This window comes from Lissotriton vulgaris, chromosome 3_1, assembly GCF_964263255.1.
Source record: "Lissotriton vulgaris chromosome 3_1, aLisVul1.2, whole genome shotgun sequence".
Taxonomy (NCBI): domain Eukaryota; kingdom Metazoa; phylum Chordata; class Amphibia; order Caudata; family Salamandridae; genus Lissotriton; species Lissotriton vulgaris.
The window spans coordinates 671,542,280-671,559,527 of NC_141689.1; the positions used below are offsets into that span (position 1 = coordinate 671,542,280).

Below are 17,248 nucleotides of genomic sequence, written 5' to 3' on the forward strand. Positions count from 1 at the left end.
TCGACCCACTGGATCCCTCCTTCGTCCTATTTCATACATGCTTCGTTTGCACTGGAAATGGACCAGTGAGACCATCCTTCGCCCTGGCCCGCTGGGAGAGCATGTGCCCATGCGCATTTTCAATCGCTTTCTCTCCTCCGCGACAGGGCTGGGAGGAGGGATTTGAGGCGGGGCTTGGGTGTGTTGGCTGATGCCGTCTTCTTCCTCTAATCCCTGCTGCTGCTGCTTCTTTCTCCTCGCCGGGGTCCCCTCTGCCAGAGCTTTCTCTCCGTCTGTGCAGCCTCGTTTTCCCGGTCGTATGCGGCAGCGCTTGGGGCTGGATGCTGGTCGTTATCCTGCCCAGGAGCTACACGAGCCGGCGTGGACTAGAGGTAGGTGGGTGGCTGGTGCAAAACTGCTTCTCTCCTGTTTTATGATGATGCGCGATGCCGGGTCCTCGCTGCTGAGCTGGTAACGTTAGCCATGAGGGAGGGGTTCTCACAAACACATGGAGTCTCCCTCTGGGGCTACAGCTCCATCACCCAGTGCACAGCGGCTTTATACAGAAACTGATTGAATCCCCTCCCTTTCCCTTACCCAGCAACTCGGATTAAAATAGGAAATGGTAATCCTCTCACGCACCGTGTCCCCTCTCGATTTCAAACCGCTAATTCTGACGCCTCTCTCCAGGTTATTTTCTTAAACATATTTTGAATGGAAGCAACTAAAAAAAAATAAAGCGTTTATTTTTCTCCAAATCCACGCGTGGTGCCTAGCAACAGGGCGGTGCGCTACATTTCTGCGTAACAGCCGCGTGATTTGTGTTTTTATTCCGATGTTTGTGGCTTTTTTTTACGTCAGCTGTTGTGTTTTTTTATGAATGTAGTTTTGTGCTTTAAATACAGAGTGCCCACGCCCGCCCTTTAAAAGGATGTATGTGTTATTCAGGGCACAGGTTACCCCAAGGTTGCCCGTGGTGAGGGTGGTGCCCGCACGTTTCTTCCTCCTTCCGCATTAGTCCCCACCTTCCCTGTGGCCGCTGACAGGTGAGGGTGCAGCTCCAGCAGGAACGGCGATGATGTTGCAAAACAGATTACACTGGAGCGTCATCGGGAGGCTCCCTGCCCACGAGGCGCAGAGCAGTGACACGATGCTCTCTGCAGTGCCAGCCTCCCTACTGCCTGCAGTGGACCAAACTATTGATATGTTATTAAATTGTACGTTTATATTGCGCTTTGTAAGTCAAATGACGTAAGAGCGCTTTGTGCTCGAGTCAACTGTGGATATAGTGTACAGTTTCAACTGCAGGTCGATGTGGCTTGTGATTGTTGTTGCTATACATGGTCTCCATAGTTCTCAGTTCTGTGCTGCTCAGCGTGTGTGTGTACACGTGTACCAAATATTGAGGAGTGCCTTGGTTGGTGTGAATGTTAGTTGGAGAGAATGGGCTGAGCAGCAAGGATGCTGCTCTTTTGAATTGAAATTTGTAAAGCACAGCAATCACACTACGGCGTCAAGGCGCTGAAGACCAGCGTTCCAGAAGGAAAGTGACAATCAAAACTGCCCCAGATAGAAATCTAGATAGGAAAAAAAGCCATGTCTTAAGAGCCTTTCTGAATGGTGGAAGAAGGGGTATTGGCCCTTAAGGCAAGGGGAAGGGAATTCCAGTTTATTTGCGGCCACGGAGAATGCTCTGTCACCCCATTTCCTCTTTTTGGTTCTTGGTACCACCAGACGCAGTTGGAACGATGATCTGAGGGGTCTGCTGGGGGAGTGCCAGCTAAACCTAGTTTTTAACCCCTTTGCCGCGGCCGCGATTTCGCTGCAGTGCGGCACTTCCGCAAATTAGGGCCGCGTCGGCCCATGGCCGACGGCAGCACTAGCGAGGTAGTGCTCCCGTCAGCCGACGGGAGCACGCAAGGGGTTAATATTGACAGGTCACATAGAGTGACTTGTGTACCATGCAGAGTGACTTAAAGTGAATGTGTTTATTGATGAGAAGCCAGTGCAGTGATTCTAATGCCTTCCTGGCAGATTGTCTTTTGGGAATGTCCAGAACAAGTCTGGCCAATGCATTTTGCACCACCTGGAGTTTACACTGCGTGTTCTTATTGGCGTCCAGGTATAGTGAGTTGCAGTTGTCGAGTCTGGACATTACCATGGCAGAGCTACCTGTATACGTGCTGGCCGTTGGATGAAAGGGAAGATTTTATTGCGCATCCTTATGATCCAGGTACACGTGGAGACAGTATGATTCGTTTGGACATTAAAGTTAAGTTCAGTGTCCTTCAGAATTCCAAGATTATCAACCTTCTTGCTCTGGGCTGGGCAGCATCCTAAGGACTTGGGCCAGCACCCTAAGGACTGGGTCCAGCACTTGCTGTTCCACTTTGATGCCCCTGATCCGAATATCATAACTTCTGTCTGATTTCCCCCCACCCCCATTACGCTTCAAGAAGTTACCAGACACCCACTCTGCCACTTCAGTCATGCAAGAGCCCTTGGGGATTGAAACCATGATCTGCATGTCATCTGCGTACAAGACTACCTCCAATCCAGAGGAGTGAATCACGGTTGCTAGAGGTGCCACATAAAGGTTGGAAAGTGTGGGGCTCATCGAGGTAGACAAAGGAATCTGTGAAAGTGCTGTAGTTTTACCCTTTGAGATCGTCCTGTCAAGAATGAGGACAGGAGAGCTAGTGCTTTATGAGATGCCAAGATCCTGGAGTCTGTCCAGCAGCAGCTTAGGTGAGATGGTGTCAAATGCTGCAGGCATATCCAGGAGTATCAGCATCACCCCCTGTCCTTCCTCCACAGTACACCTGATATAGTCAGTGGCAGATATTAGGGAAATTTCCATCACTTGGTGTTTCCTGAATCCGAACTGGGAGTCATTAAGCCACAATTGCTGTTCTGCAATTTCAATCAGCTGGTTGTTGGGATGCAACTCCAGGATCTTTTCAGGGACTGGAAGTAAGGATATGGGACAATAATTCTTACAGTCCCCTGAGTCTAGATTAGTTTTTTTAGGAGAGGCCTAATGTCTTGCTTCCAGCTAATCAGATAGGATCCAGTTAGGATCACATTAATCATGAGTTTACAGAGAGGCTGTGCTATAATGTTAGCTGCCATATGGAAAACTGCTGGTGGGCAAGCATTCCATGGTGATCCTGCATGAGTTCTCAAGAGATATTGTGCAACCAGTAGGGGAGAGAGATTAGAACATTTTGAGAAACCTCAGGTCTCAATGCTGGGACCAGATGACACCCCGTGGGTAAGCCCACTGGATACTGATGAGTGACTGGACAGCCTGGAGTTAGCTCTGTATGTCCCACAAGAAGTGCAAGTATATTGTGAATATTCATGCCCACTCTTAGAGGGAAAGATAGCACAGGAGCAGTAACTCTCACCGTTTCTCATCTTTAATAAGGCTTCCGTAGAGTAGGAGAGAGATTTGGATTGATATGTTTTCAAACGGCCAGAGTCCTGGGTGCCATGCGGACGGGCGCAGACGAGCTTGCCTTTGGCACGCCAGCGGCGTGTCCGCTGCGCGTATTCTCGTACACATGTGAAATAAATAGCGGTGCTGGTGAAATTTCCTATTTCTTAATGGTATATCGCAAAAATAGAATGCTTGATGCATAGCATTTAAGGAATCGCAATTTGCGATTCCTTAAATGCTTACGCAAAATGAAGGAATTGCACGTTTTGTGATTCCTTAATTTTGTGATGTGATTTTCTGCATACATCGCATTTGCCGTTTTTTTTGTCGCAAACGCTGCTTTTTTGCGAATTGCAGCGTTTGCGACAAAAAAACGGATGATACATCTGCCCCCTAGATAATTTTAAGTGTCTGTGCGCGAGACAACAAAGGAAATTGGTGTGAAGGGGAATACTGGAGTGAGTGAGACACTCAGAAGACCAACACCTCTTCTACATACAGTAGTAATGTTTTATTCACACTCATGGTTTCAATTCTAGGTATTCACAGCAAAACATTGTTGCTCATTTTTAGGTCTTGCCTGAGACGTCGCACAGGCTCTCACTGGAGAGATCTTATGTTGGCTTAGTTACTTACATTTCTTTTTCTTCATTGTCACTCTCATTTCCTTGCTTCTTCTTGGTCAGCAGCTTCCTGTTACACTTCTTCTTTGTGTTTGTTCCTTTGATGGAGCATGGACCAAGTAATGAATAATATGTTTATTGGGGACCTTCCTCTGCACACTCCGAGTGGGGTACTTGTTTTGTTCTCCCTTCCAGAGTCCTCTTCCCACCCCTCGACACCCTGATTGTTGCAGTCTTCTCTCCCACCTCATGCACGTTGTTTATGGCTTCTGCGATTGGGCAGGTTGCATTTGGTTACAAAAAGAGCAACCAATCACAGTCTCTTTACTCAATATACCAGACTCCCTTAGGTCTAGAATGCATATTAACATTGGGATTGCCTTTATGCGGTGTCCATTTTGAGGCCGGATTCACTGGGTGCCTGTCCTGATCCTACTTCCTCAGCCTAAAACCTTGGGGTTATGATCGATCCTATCCTTAGTATGTGCCAACAGGTCAACAGGACTGTATCGACCTGTTGGGGTATCATCCATATACTAAGGAAAATCAGGTACTACCTCTCTTTGCAGGCAAGAAAGCAACTTGCCGCTGCCCTCCTGGGCTCTCGTCTGGACTATTGCAATGCGCTGTATGCTGGACTGAATAAAAGTCAGCTACAGCGCTTGCAGGTGGTCCAGAACGCAGCAGCCAGATTCGTTCTGGATCTACCCCGACGTACCTCTGCCCGGAAGCAGCTTCATTGGCTTCCTGTTGAGGACCGTATTCTTTTTAAGACCATGTGTATGGTCTACAAGGCTTTAGCTAAAAATAGCCCTACTGGCATTGGATCTATTTTGTCCCATTACAATCCTGGCAGGAACCTTCGCTCCTCAAACAGACTTCTTCTCTCTGTTCCGCGTATCCGGAAAACCAGATGGGGGGGTAAAGCTTTTTCCAATCTGGCCCCAAAGTGGTGGAATGCTCTCCCTCTTGAATTAAGGTCTCTCCCCACTTTACAATCTTTTAGATCTGCCCTGAAGACCCACCTCTTTGTACGCGCGTACCTGTAGTGGTGCTCTGCATTTTTGATCTTTTTTGATAGGCGCCTTGACACCTTCGGGTTTAGTTTGCGCGATACAAATTGCATAATAAATAAATAAATAGTGTGCAAAGCCTTCCATTATGGGCGTGGTTTGGTGAACCCGTCCTCTTTTCTGATACTTCACTTTTGGAGTCTACTCCTTACATTAAGTGTTTTCCATGATGATAAGGTATGCAGCACTACCCAGGGAACAGCTCTCCTAATTCATGGGTTAATGTCCACATCAATGAATCAAAATCTAGGACATGGCAATCTTGTTTGAGGAGCGGTAGCTGCACAAACTGGAATCTGTGTTTACATTCACTTAGCATCAGCATGTTTCACTAGCCACCAATTTTTAAGAGCCTATGTGTAGAACTTTTGAGTTATAATTTTAAAACACATCTCATTACAATTAGTTACTGAGAGGGTGTAGTAGATGTTTAAACGCAATAGCTTTTTTGAAACCACGTGAGTGAATTTACACGTCTCATAATAACCAAAGGAACTGCACTTCCTAGCCACCTCATTGGGCTATTTGCAAGGCCTAAGTACCGGTTGTAGTCAAACGATGTAGACTGAGGAGTGAAGAGGGCGCCTCATAGTGTTGTTTTATTTTAACTTCGAGACTCTCTTCTCCTCCACCTGCGGGCAGTGCCTAACCTGCTGCCCTTCCGCAAACTCCTAAAAACTCAGCTTTTCAATAAACCCTTATAGACCCCAGCAGCCTCCTTGCCCGCATTTGTCTGCAGCGCTAGGACGCCTCAGGGTAGCTACCGCGTTTTACAAATGTTCTTTTCCTTTCATTTCACATGCTGCACAGCTGGTGTGCAACATGGCTTCAAACATTGACAAAGCCAGTAGGTTGCTTTGGTGAAACTTATTGGCTTTGCCAATGTCAGTTCTGATACTGCTAGGAAGCATTTGGAAGCAAACAGTTTGGGCATGTTTTAGACACATTTGTGCGATATGTCTGGTTTTAATAACAGCTCTTCAGAGAGTCATCAACCTACTGGTCAAGCAGCACTATGTGAAGCAGATGATTTTAGTTCACATGTAAACCAAACCATTTAAATATATTGGCCACACCTGTTGCAAAGGCTTCCTAGTTGTGCTTCTTTTGGCCTCACCTTTTTATAATCTCCACACCCCCCCCCCCCATCCACACACACCTTTTCCTTCCTGTTAAAGCACTGTGCAGAAGGAACTGCAACATTATATATAATAATTGAGAATGTTACATATTTACATTTCACAGAATTACGCGATCAATGTGGCTTAGAATCAAAAGAACATAAAGTAATTTACATTATCTTAGTACTTACATATAGTCTTCTTGCTGTAGTTCCTTTGATGACTTTGCATGCCTTTCATGCTTTTTTTGAGGTGTTAAAACTTGATTATTTTGATGGATACTACTAACCGCAGATTCGTACTTTAGAATATTCCCCAGGTACCAGACTGGATGCAGAATCTTTCGTTAGCAGTGCTCCTGCCCGCTTCCAGGTGGCGCCATGTGGCTCCAGGTAGGCTTTGTTCTGCCTTACAAGTCACGGGGCAGAGCCACATATACACACAACCCCTGTGCACCAATGTCAGTTCCTTTTTTCGGTGCTTTCAAACAAGTCTTTCCATGGACTTGCAGGAGGCCAGTGGGCTCGGTACGTCCCCTGACTCAAGGGTGAATTTGCCTTTTTGGCCCCCAGCGAAAGGGAGCTCTTTTTTTGCTGTGGTAATCCGGCGAGCAGTTGAGGTCCTGGGCCTAGAACTACCTCAAGTTGAAGTCAAGACAAATGTACTTAATGCGATTTTGCAACCTGGGCCAGCCCCATCCGAGGCTTTGCTTGTGTTCTATGAAGCCCTTATTGACACCTTAATGGGCATGACTGCCAGGTCCTGTTTGTCCCTGCCTGTGACCATAGACCGGCTCCTGGGGACCTTGATTTCCTCACACCGCGTCCTATTCATTTCCTATGTTTCCCCATCCCCAAGACAGGGAGCCTAGAATATCATGGCGTTTAAAAAACAACTGTTCTCCTCGTCTAGCCTAGCCTTGTGGTCAGCCAGTGCTGTTTGTTTCCTGGGGTGATACATTCGCACACTCCGCGGCATGGCCAGCAAGATCTTGCCAGCAGTCCTGGAAGAACTTGTGGCTTCCTTGGCTCAACCCATTCAAAATGGTCGGGATGCAGCCATATATATGAATTGTGCTGGCCTTGTTACTACTGATTGTCTGGAAAGTGGATGTGCTCTATAGATTTCTCAGGACATGCAAAGGCCTCCCTAATGAATATTCCTTTTGATGGCTCGGGTCAGATCGGCAAAAAAAGCTTATTCCGCCTTGGAACAGTTTAAGGAAAGTACGGTATGGCACATTCTCTGGTGCTTTCAATCCCTGCCAGACAGTTTCGACCTACAGATCAGGAAATTCTGAGACTGCTCCAGGGTGTTGGTGTTCAGGTAACACCAATCTCCCCAGATCACTCTGTGGTCACCCCAGCACTTTCATAGCCATAGATCTGGATCAGGCAGGCAGGCAGCTCACAGGCCATCCCAGGCATCAGTCCTCCCAGTAGATCCCCTGCTCTCCCACCGGCAGCAGCCTCCAAGCCTCTTTAGCTTTTCCTTAGCAGTGCAAAAGTGGTAGCGGGAAATATAAGGATCGTGTTTGCATTGTACTAACTGTGCAAACTCAAATCTCTTCTGTGTCCAATGGGATGGACTTTTATGTCAAACTGAGGCTAAAATCGAAAATGCAGCAATATATCAATGATAGTGCAGCAGAATTTTCCCCACAAGAATAACTGAGAAGGGAAACTTTGCAAACCATGAAGATTTATTAAGAAATGTGTTAAGTTACAATCTAAAAGCAAATCGGTTAAGCATAAATCAGTAGTAACCTGAATACAGCATGTACAAATATAATCCAGGCATTTCAAATCGGCAAACGCAAGTACATGTTATTAAAGATAGCCTAAGCAAAGTGAGATTAGTTTCTGTTCCAATAAAGGGAAACTCGGTAATGCTAAGCTAAGGTTCAGAAGAAGCATGTGTTGGCAAATATAAAATTGCAATCAGACCAATTGAAGGTTCCAATCAAGAAAAGGAGAAATGTACTTGCTCTAGAAGGTGGGTCTATGAGCAGAAATATAAGGAGCTCTCGTTCTCGACAAAGGAGAAAGAGGGGAGGGGATGGAGATGCCCACCTGCAAAGTGGGACAGGGGCAAGTCTTGGCTCTTAACTTAAGCCAAACCATACAATTGAATCATCAATACCTCACAAAAGGTGTATCCATCTCCTCTGCCTCCCATTCTGTTCTGAGAATCCTCGTCCAACCAATTAATTGCAACAAACATGACCCTTAAACAAAAAATAATACGATTGAATAGAACACAATGATTCTGGTGTCTAAAACATTTTTTTTTTTATTATTCTTAGTTTTATTTGGAGGTCAACATAAAAACAGCATAACATTGCCTAGTATGCAGTGATAAGGCACATGCGGATGACCGCAAATCTACACAATCACAGTAGTAACAGAGCACTGAAAGAATAGTGTAACATGGCAAAGTACATTTGCAAACCAGATGGAACTGGATAGCTCCAAACAGTCCCTCAGTCGAGTACATCAGCTTTGTCACCATGGTCAACCCCGCAGCCTCCTAACATATCACATGCACAGTGGTGGGCAGGCTCAGTTCCACCAGAAAAGAACATTCATGTCTGCCTCCATGTTTAACCCAGGCAAATGCTCGTGCTCCGCCTATCATCAGTCAGTGTATTGGTGTTTGCCAAGTAGGATTGTAAAGGGCCCCAGATGTCCCGTCAATCTGCTGGTTTGTGTCATGGTAGAGTAGTAGAGCTCCAATTCTTCTTGACAGTGACCCATGTCTAGCAACCATTTTCTGACATTGGGGGTTTTATACCTTCCCCAAGTGCATGCCACCCTTCACTTAGCCAAAAGAGTCACTAAGCGTTGTATGCTGCTCTGGATGCCGGATATTCAACACAAAAGCTCAAGTTTGGGTGAGGGTTCCAAGGGTAGATCAACCATCTTCGAAAGAGATATAGGAACGTGATCCAGTAGTCTTGTATGGTCGGGCAGTGCCAGGCTGAGTGTATGAAGTCTGCACCCAGTGCTCCACACCTCAGGTATCGGAGTCTGGACGCGCTAAGATTTAGCAAGGTCAAGATGCAAACAGTAGAGAGAGGTGGTGTAAGAATAATAAAATGTATGAGGCGTAGCTTAAGTGTGGGGATAGTGTCCTAGTTTGTCCCTAATAGTGTCCCCCAATAGCCGACTCCCAGCCGGGTTTGACCCAATGAGCCACTGTGGCTCCGGGGCGTCGGCATGCATGATGGTGTGCACGGCGGTCACTGGGTGTTTTGAAGGATGGACAGATAGTGATTGCTACCTGAGCCACACACCTCCAGAGTGCCTATGAGAACTCAGGATTGTCCTTTTTGCAGAATGCTTTCCATCTGAGATCTGTAAACCGATCCAGTGCAGTGCACTCCACGGTAGCTGCAGTGGAGGCATAGTCTACAAAGTAGCCCGTCAGGATAGACCTCTCCTGTCATGCGCATTGCAGATCTTCTGAGCCGAAGGAAGGGCAGCTGTTCCTGGGTAAACTGAACTAACAGATAAGTGAGTGGCTGCGCTGGGCTATCGAGCAAAAGGAGTTTCAACCTGAGGCAAATATTGTCCAATGCTCTTTGGGTACACAGCACTGTGCTGATTTCAGTGCGTCCGCACATCCGCAGAGGGTGTGGTAAAGCACTGTCATGTTCTTTCGCTACATGTGCTATGTGTAGTGCAGTCAGTAATGGGCAAAGTGAGCCTGTGGGCAATTACAATAGAGGTTGTAATCTAGCGCCGCAACTTGGGGAGAGGAGATGGCCTAATGGCTAAGGCAGTTGAGCTCGAATCTCTGCAATGACGCTGAACATCCTGTGGTTCTGGGCAAATCACTCAATCTCTCTGTGCCTAGCAAAAATGAATGTGTCCTCGTGTAATGCAACTGGTGCCCATGTAAAGGGCTCTGATACCCAATTCGGGTCATGTTTGCGCTATATAAATCTCTGTAAAAAAAACGCCCCATTCATAGGGCAATGTATTTCCCAGCGAATTCATTGGTGTTTGTCTGTCTATGCCAAAGAACTCGTGTGAGCACAGTGCTGTGAAAAAGTGCTTGTTCAGGCACATGGGGACATTGTAAAACATGTACCGCAGCCAAGGTACGATAACCAATTTCATCAAGGCAAGACACCCCATCAGCGAAAGAGGCAAAATCAGCCATCTATCCGTCTTGTCCTATGTTTTAGCCATTACCATACAATAGGTTTTATTTAGTAAAACAGCCAGGGCACAGAGCTAAAATTGATTTATTCAAATTCATGGTAATGCTTGACAGCGCTGTGCACAACATGAGATCCCTGTTAACTGGTCCGTCTGTGGTTACCATCCATGTCATGAAGGTATAAAGTGACATCATCGCATATCATCAATGATATGAGGACATGTTTTGGGGAGAAGTTTAGGCTGTGATGTGCAAGTAGCTGTTGCAGTGCATATGCCATGGATTTCGAGGCAATAGTTTAAAGTAGTGGGGAGAGGGGGCAGCCCTGCTGAGTGCCCGTGCCTAGTGGCATTGGGTCAGAGAGTAAGCCTTTTAGTCATACCTTAGCAGTTGGGCAGGTGTATAGGATCTTTACCCGGGGAACATAGCTGGCAGGGAAGCTTATCCTAGTGAGGGCGACAACATGGAACGGGCACTCCAGAGAGTCAAATGCCTCTGTGGCATCGGGGAAGACTGCCACAGCATTTACTTTCAGGTTTAGCTGGGGGAGCATGGCAAATTCAGTCGGGAGGTCTCGTGAGGTGGATCTGCCTGGAGTAAATCCTGTATGGTCTGTAAGGATGAGATCGTGCTGATTGAGCAAAAGCTGTTTTGCCAAGACCAAGGCAAGGATCTTTGCGGTCAACATTTATAAGAGACAGAAGGCGGTAGGCGTTGCATTGTGTTGCAGGCTCGGCGGTTTTTAATAAAATAATAAGTGTGACTCCTGAATGAGGGAGGAAGTGTGTCTTTTTCTAGCACCTCATTATATACTCAGTAGTTAAGGGGGGGCTGCTGGTTATGCTTTATAGAACTCCACGGGGAATCCATCGCTACCAGCTGCCTTGCAAGTCGGGAGTCCTGAGATCACTGCAGTGATCTCTTCCAAAGTAAGAGGGCTATCCAGGAATTGCCTATGTGGGACCTCAAGCCATGCCATGGCAACACGGTTGAAGTATGCTTTGTATTCTCATGAGGGAGTGCTGGTGTCAGCGACATATAAAGCAGAGAAGTGCTTTACAAATGGTTCTGAGCTGTCCAATGGTCGCGCAGTAGGGCTGCCAGGGCCCAGTTGGTCGCTCAGCCTCACCATGGGCCCTAGCAGGACTTAAAGTGGAGTGAAAAACTGGGGTGTCTCTCAAAGGGGCGTGGCCAATGTACCCCAAAAGTAAAAAGCCTCGGGTCTGGTTTGACTCAAAACTGACGTTTGAAAGTGAAATCCAGAAAATGGCGGGGAAATGCTTCGGAACCCTTAAAGTCTTAAGAAAACTCCTCCTTGACCTATTACCCACCAATGCGAGGAAGACAATAGTGCATGCACTTGTCATCTCCCAGATGGGCAATGGTAATATTCTGTATCTGGCTGCGTCCAAAAAAGGTCTGACCAAGCTCCAATCAATACAAAACGCAGCAGCTCACCTAGTTTTGAACCTCCCAAAAAGAGCAACTGCAGCGAAGACTTGCACTGGCTGCCTGTGGAGAAGAGAATGACGTTGAATGCAATGTGCTACTGTCACAGAATCATGTAGACAAAAAGGTCCGCTCTATATTCAATCCATGATAACATCCTATATGCCGGCACGGAACCTAAGATCTAAAAGCAGGGCATAGGTGGATCTAAGAGCGGAACCCTGCGAAAAAAGACATGGCTGTTCCCATTGTTAAACTAACTTTGATCCACAAGTACTATTGTCACATGCCTCGGCATACCTTCTAATAGTTCTCCGCTACCTCACTGAGAGTCTGTTTTTAGCGCATGGGCACACCGGTGGTGTAACCAGGCACTTTACAAATGGATAAATTAAATAGATAAAATAAATTTAAGGGCATGGCTTAAAAACACGTAACCTAAAACTCTTTGCTTACCATAGTGTGCAGCACAACTTGTATTTTGCTGTTTCTATCATTGTATCCCTATAAATGATACAACCAGAAACATCATACCTTCAACAAGTCAGGACTATTGGCTTTGTCAATGGTTGTTAGTTGTACAGGATAAATGTTTGCAACAACTATGGCTTGTATATAATATTGAAAAAGCTTCACTTAAAGCCCTGGTGACACCTCGACAATGTTACTGCTCCAGAGTTTCAAAAAGAGAAGTGAAATCCAAAGAGAAAATGACTCTCTTTAACGGATTTCCCTTCCCCAACAACGCTCACCTAGTGGCATGACGTCATTCAGTAACTTCTCCACTAGTGAGACTTGAGCAGCGCACATCCATGTGCCTGCTGTCATTGCAGTCTGGAAAAATACGGACTGCCTGTGCCGGGGCACAAAACCGAGCCGAGTTAGACCCGTTTCAAGGCACCCTTCAAAAAACCCACTTAAAGCCCTAGGCCCTAGAATATTTGTGAAGGTGTTTCTGATTCTGGTCTGTGAGCGTGATGAATATGTCTACTTTAGTGTGCAATCTGTTTAGACCAGGGCTCGAGTCGGGGTACCAGCGGGTGGACGCCGTTCCCCCAGCCAAACAGCTGGACTTCACTCGGAGCTCACAGCACGCTGCTCACGCGCTGGCTTCTCAGATGCAATCACATCTAAGGGGTGAGCGAGGGGAGGCAATGAGCCCGATGGTGTAAGCCACCTTTTGTGACGTCACTTCCTGTGTTGTGACTTCACTTCCGGTGACAGCGTCCTACTCCCCCCCCACCCCGCAATTCTTTTTTTAGGACTTGTGCCCTGGGTTAGGCCATGTGCAGTGGGGCACTGCGATAGATGGCTTGCGAGGACCTGAAGTTCTGATTCAAGTCTGGCAAGCTGGGCACGCAGTGCTGTGTTATGTTTACAAATGCATGCACCACGCAGCTAAGGCTTCCCAGGAAGTGCCTACAGAGTATGAGTCCTCATTCACCCGGAAGAAGTGCCGCATTCTGGTCCACACTTCCTCCCTGACGGCATTATCAAGAAGGGACATCCGGGATAGGTACCAGGTGAAGGCCCGATGAGTCTGTAATTCCGAAGCGAGTTTGACTGGGGCATGGTCTGATCGTGTGTGTCATGCGAGGAAGGAAGGTGCTTCAGCTGTGTGCATGCCGCCTGTGTACTCGGCCTATGGCCCAGTCGTGGCCAGGTTGCATGTACAGTGGATATGTAAGAGCCCCTCCCTGTCTTCTAGGGGTCTCACGGGCCATATATGTACCTAGCCCCCAGCTGCCGTAATAGCAGCTGGTGCCGATGCGTCCTTGTGATCCAATCGGGTTTGGATGTGAGCGGTCCGCTTGTCTGTTGAGGACCAGATTGAAGTCCCTACCCCACGGTCCCATGCGTGGGGCCTGCGATGCGCACCTGAGCCAGTTCTGCTCAAGAAAGTCAGCATTGTCGCTAGGTATTTCAGAGCGCAGTGAGCCTCTCGAAAATCATCACCTGAAGCAGATTAAATCTCACCTGTGGGTCATTACATTTGTTGAGTAACTCAAAGGGAAGACTGCATCTTATCTCTGTGCCCCTATCATGGAAAGAGTATGCTCTAAGCGCTTTATGTCTGCACCGTTTGGAAGGAAAGTGGAAGCCCCTCCCATCCGCCAGGTGTCCCTCCTGGAGGAGGGCTATGTTATCTGTGTCTGTCTAGGAATGAACTACGGCCTAACCTTCTGGGGATTGGCCAGGCCTCGAATCTTCCAATTCCTGAGACGCAGATGAGACATCTCATTCCCACTTATGGATGTTGCACCCATACACAGCTTTTAATCAGTGACCACAGCTCCTCATGTTCGTTTAAACCATCAATAGACAAGTTGAATTTCTTAAAATATCTTGCTTCAGTCCCTAGCAGCAAAGTTTCAGTCCTGCCACTCCTGCCGCCCAATGTAGCTTCAAAACAGGACAGTATGTCCCCCTCTATATGTCCCATGGTTTCATAGTGCTGCACTAGAGGGGCACCTTGAGGCATGCATCCAATTCTGGATCTAAGTTGCAATACATGTTTAGTGTTCAAATTAAAAATTCTTTCTGTTGAGTGTGCTTTAAGCACAGGGGAGGGGGCACAAGTCAGGGGGATTGTTTTGTAGGGTTTAGTGAGGTGTGAACCATGCTCTTTTCAAAGCAGCTTTCACTTTCTTCTTCGGGTGACCTTTTATTTTTCAGTTCCCCACATATGACCTCACGGTTACTGAAATGTTTCTCCTTATGGGTGCAGAAACTGCCCATAAGGAAGAGTGTCCTTAAGTGATCTGAGCTGACTACCGGCAAAGTGTGAAAGAGTGTTCCGCCAACTGCACCAACAGAGTGCGTTTAATTGTTTCCAACGTCAAGTGGGTATCTCTTTGTACGCGGATGATGTCACACTTTATGTTAAGGATCCGCAGACTAATCTTAATGCGCTTCTGCGAGAGCTAGTTGCTTTTGGAGGGGTCTCTGGGATACATATCAATTGGCAGAAGTCCCAATTCTTTCCGCTCACTGCGGCGGTTCATCGATTTCCGTTGGACTACCCTTTGGAATGGTGTGACTCGGAGCTGCGATACCTTGGTATTGTGGTCTCTTTGGTCAGAGAGGAGACTATTAGGCTTAACTATGGCGTAGCTATCACTAAACTGGCGGATCACATTACGAGATGGATGTCTTTGCCTTTGTCTATGGCGGGTAGGGCGTCCTTGATTAAAATGGTGGTCTTGCCCCGTTTTCTGTATCTTTTTCAGAATATCCCATATCACCCTGGCGCTTATTTTTTTAAACGTCTCCGTTCAGAGCTCATTCGTTTGTTCTGGGGGGGTAAACAACCGAGAGTAGCGTGGGCCACTTTAACGTTGCCCTATGTCGATGGCGGATTTGATGTTCCTGATTTTGAACTTTACTATCTAAGTGCTCAGACACACTATGCATACCACTGGATGCGTCCCACGCCGTTTATGCCACAAATTGCGGCTGAACAATGGGTCGCCCATCCTCTCCCGTTAGAAGGTATGGTACTGGGCAATGTGGGCGATGTGGACACCCACCAGACAACGGTGACGTGCACGGTGGATGCTTGGCAGCGTGTAGCGCGTTTGATGGATCTTTCATTTCTCTACTCACCTGCACTACCCCTTGCGTATCATCCTGCCCTGTCCCTATTACAGGAGACAGGATTTCAGCGTCTGTGCAAGCGTCTTGGGGTACTTACTTGGGGAGGCCTTTTTCACGAGGGCACCTTCCGTACCCGGGAACAGTTTTTTGGTGAAGTGATCTGCTCCCCCTTGGAGCTGTTCTATTATGTCCGCCTGCGACAGGGCCTGCGTACCTTATTGCCGGATTTCCCTAAGGAGCCGGATGTGACCTTGCCACTTCACGTACTACTAGTCTCCGATGGGCGACATCTCGTTTCGAAGCTATATGGTGCCATTAGACGGCAGCGTGCTACCCCGGCTAGTCGGGTGCGGGAGCAATGGGACGCTGAACTGGGCATCACTATCTCTGACGAACAGTGGCAGTACTGTTGTGGTGTTACTGCTAATATCTCCTCCAGTTGCCGTTTGAAAATTATACACTACAAATTCATACAGAGGTTTTATTACACCCCAGCCAGGAAACTTCGGTTTCGATTGTCGGAGGACGATAGATGTACCCGGTGCCGGGCAGTAGGCGCCGATTTCCTGCACTTGGCATGGGAGTGTGCGGCCGTTCTGGAGTACTGGGTGCAGGTCCATGCTGCTCTGCAGATTATGACGGAGGATGGGGTGTTGTTCGACCCCATGGTTCTCCTGTTGGGGTATATTAAGGGGGTACCTGCCCTCCACCGTAGATTTGTGGATGTGGCCTTATTGTTGGCCAAACGGAGAGTGGCTTGCTGTTGGGGGCGAGGCAGGGTCCCGCAGTTCAAGGACTGGTTACGTGATATCATTTATTGTCAGGACCAATACAATGTGTATGCGGAGCTGATGCCCGTGCGATGTAGGCCTAAGGATTTTTGGAGCCCGTTGCAGGTGTACCTCCTCACTAGGGCGGTGCAGGACTCTGATTCTGACAGTGAAGACCGGGTTGGGGTGGGTTAAACGGCGCGAGGTTTGCTGAGTCGCGCAGGCACATGCCGGATTCCATGCCCCGGTATGACTGGGGTCTTCTCGTTCTTCTGTTGCTGTGCTACTTATGTTTGTCATGCTGTGGTGACATTGTGTGAGGTGAGATGGGCCAGCGGCTACTCTCCTGTTGGTGGTTGGGGGGGGCCCTCCTCTGACCACATGGTACATGGTGGTTGGTCGTCCACTGGGCCGATGGTTGTCTCCCTGCCTTACGGTCTGTGTGCTACAGATTTATGCCCCTGCCATCACTTACTGCTTTGAGCGGATGCGAACCGCGATGCAAGTTTACAGATGTTATGTGTCTTTTCCATTACTGTCTGCTTTGTATTGTGCCTTGACATGAAGCCCGGACATTTTGATCATATTGCCACATTGCACTGTCTCTCACTATTTGTGTGGATTATGAATGTACCACTGCTGTCTTTTGCTTGTCTCCAAATAAAGGTTTAAAAAAAAAAAGTGTGAAAGAGTGTTCCCATCTGTGAGTTTTGAATATATGCTCATCTCTTCCCGTTGTCAGCATGAAACCATACATTCAGAAAAGTTTCTCTCATTTGTTAATGACCTTGTGAATCTCACATTTGCAGTCCATTAGCTCAACTACCCATGAAAGTTTAATAAACTGATAATGGTGCCGCGCCAAATCAGGAAAGTGTCTTCTGCAAATCTATGCCACGATTTAACGTGGCGTTTGAATGGATTAGCCTTTCCATACTCCCATTTTTCTAGAAAGTGTAACTTAAATATTTGCTACCTCTTGGGCAAAAGTGCAGCTCATTGCCTCTTATATCTGTAAACACAGGTC

General features: G+C 47.4%; 1 protein-coding gene across 2 annotated transcripts in view; it reads left to right on the forward strand.

Moving 5' to 3' along the window:
* The first annotated feature begins 235 nt into the window (after positions 1–235).
* MACIR (macrophage immunometabolism regulator) overlaps positions 236–17,248 on the forward strand; it is a 107,494-nt gene continuing 90,481 nt past the window's right edge. For both annotated transcript variants that reach the window (XM_086960995.1, XM_086960996.1), the window contains exon 1: positions 236–371. The gene's annotated coding sequence lies outside the window, so the exon portion shown is untranslated. The remainder of the gene's footprint in view (positions 372–17,248) is intronic.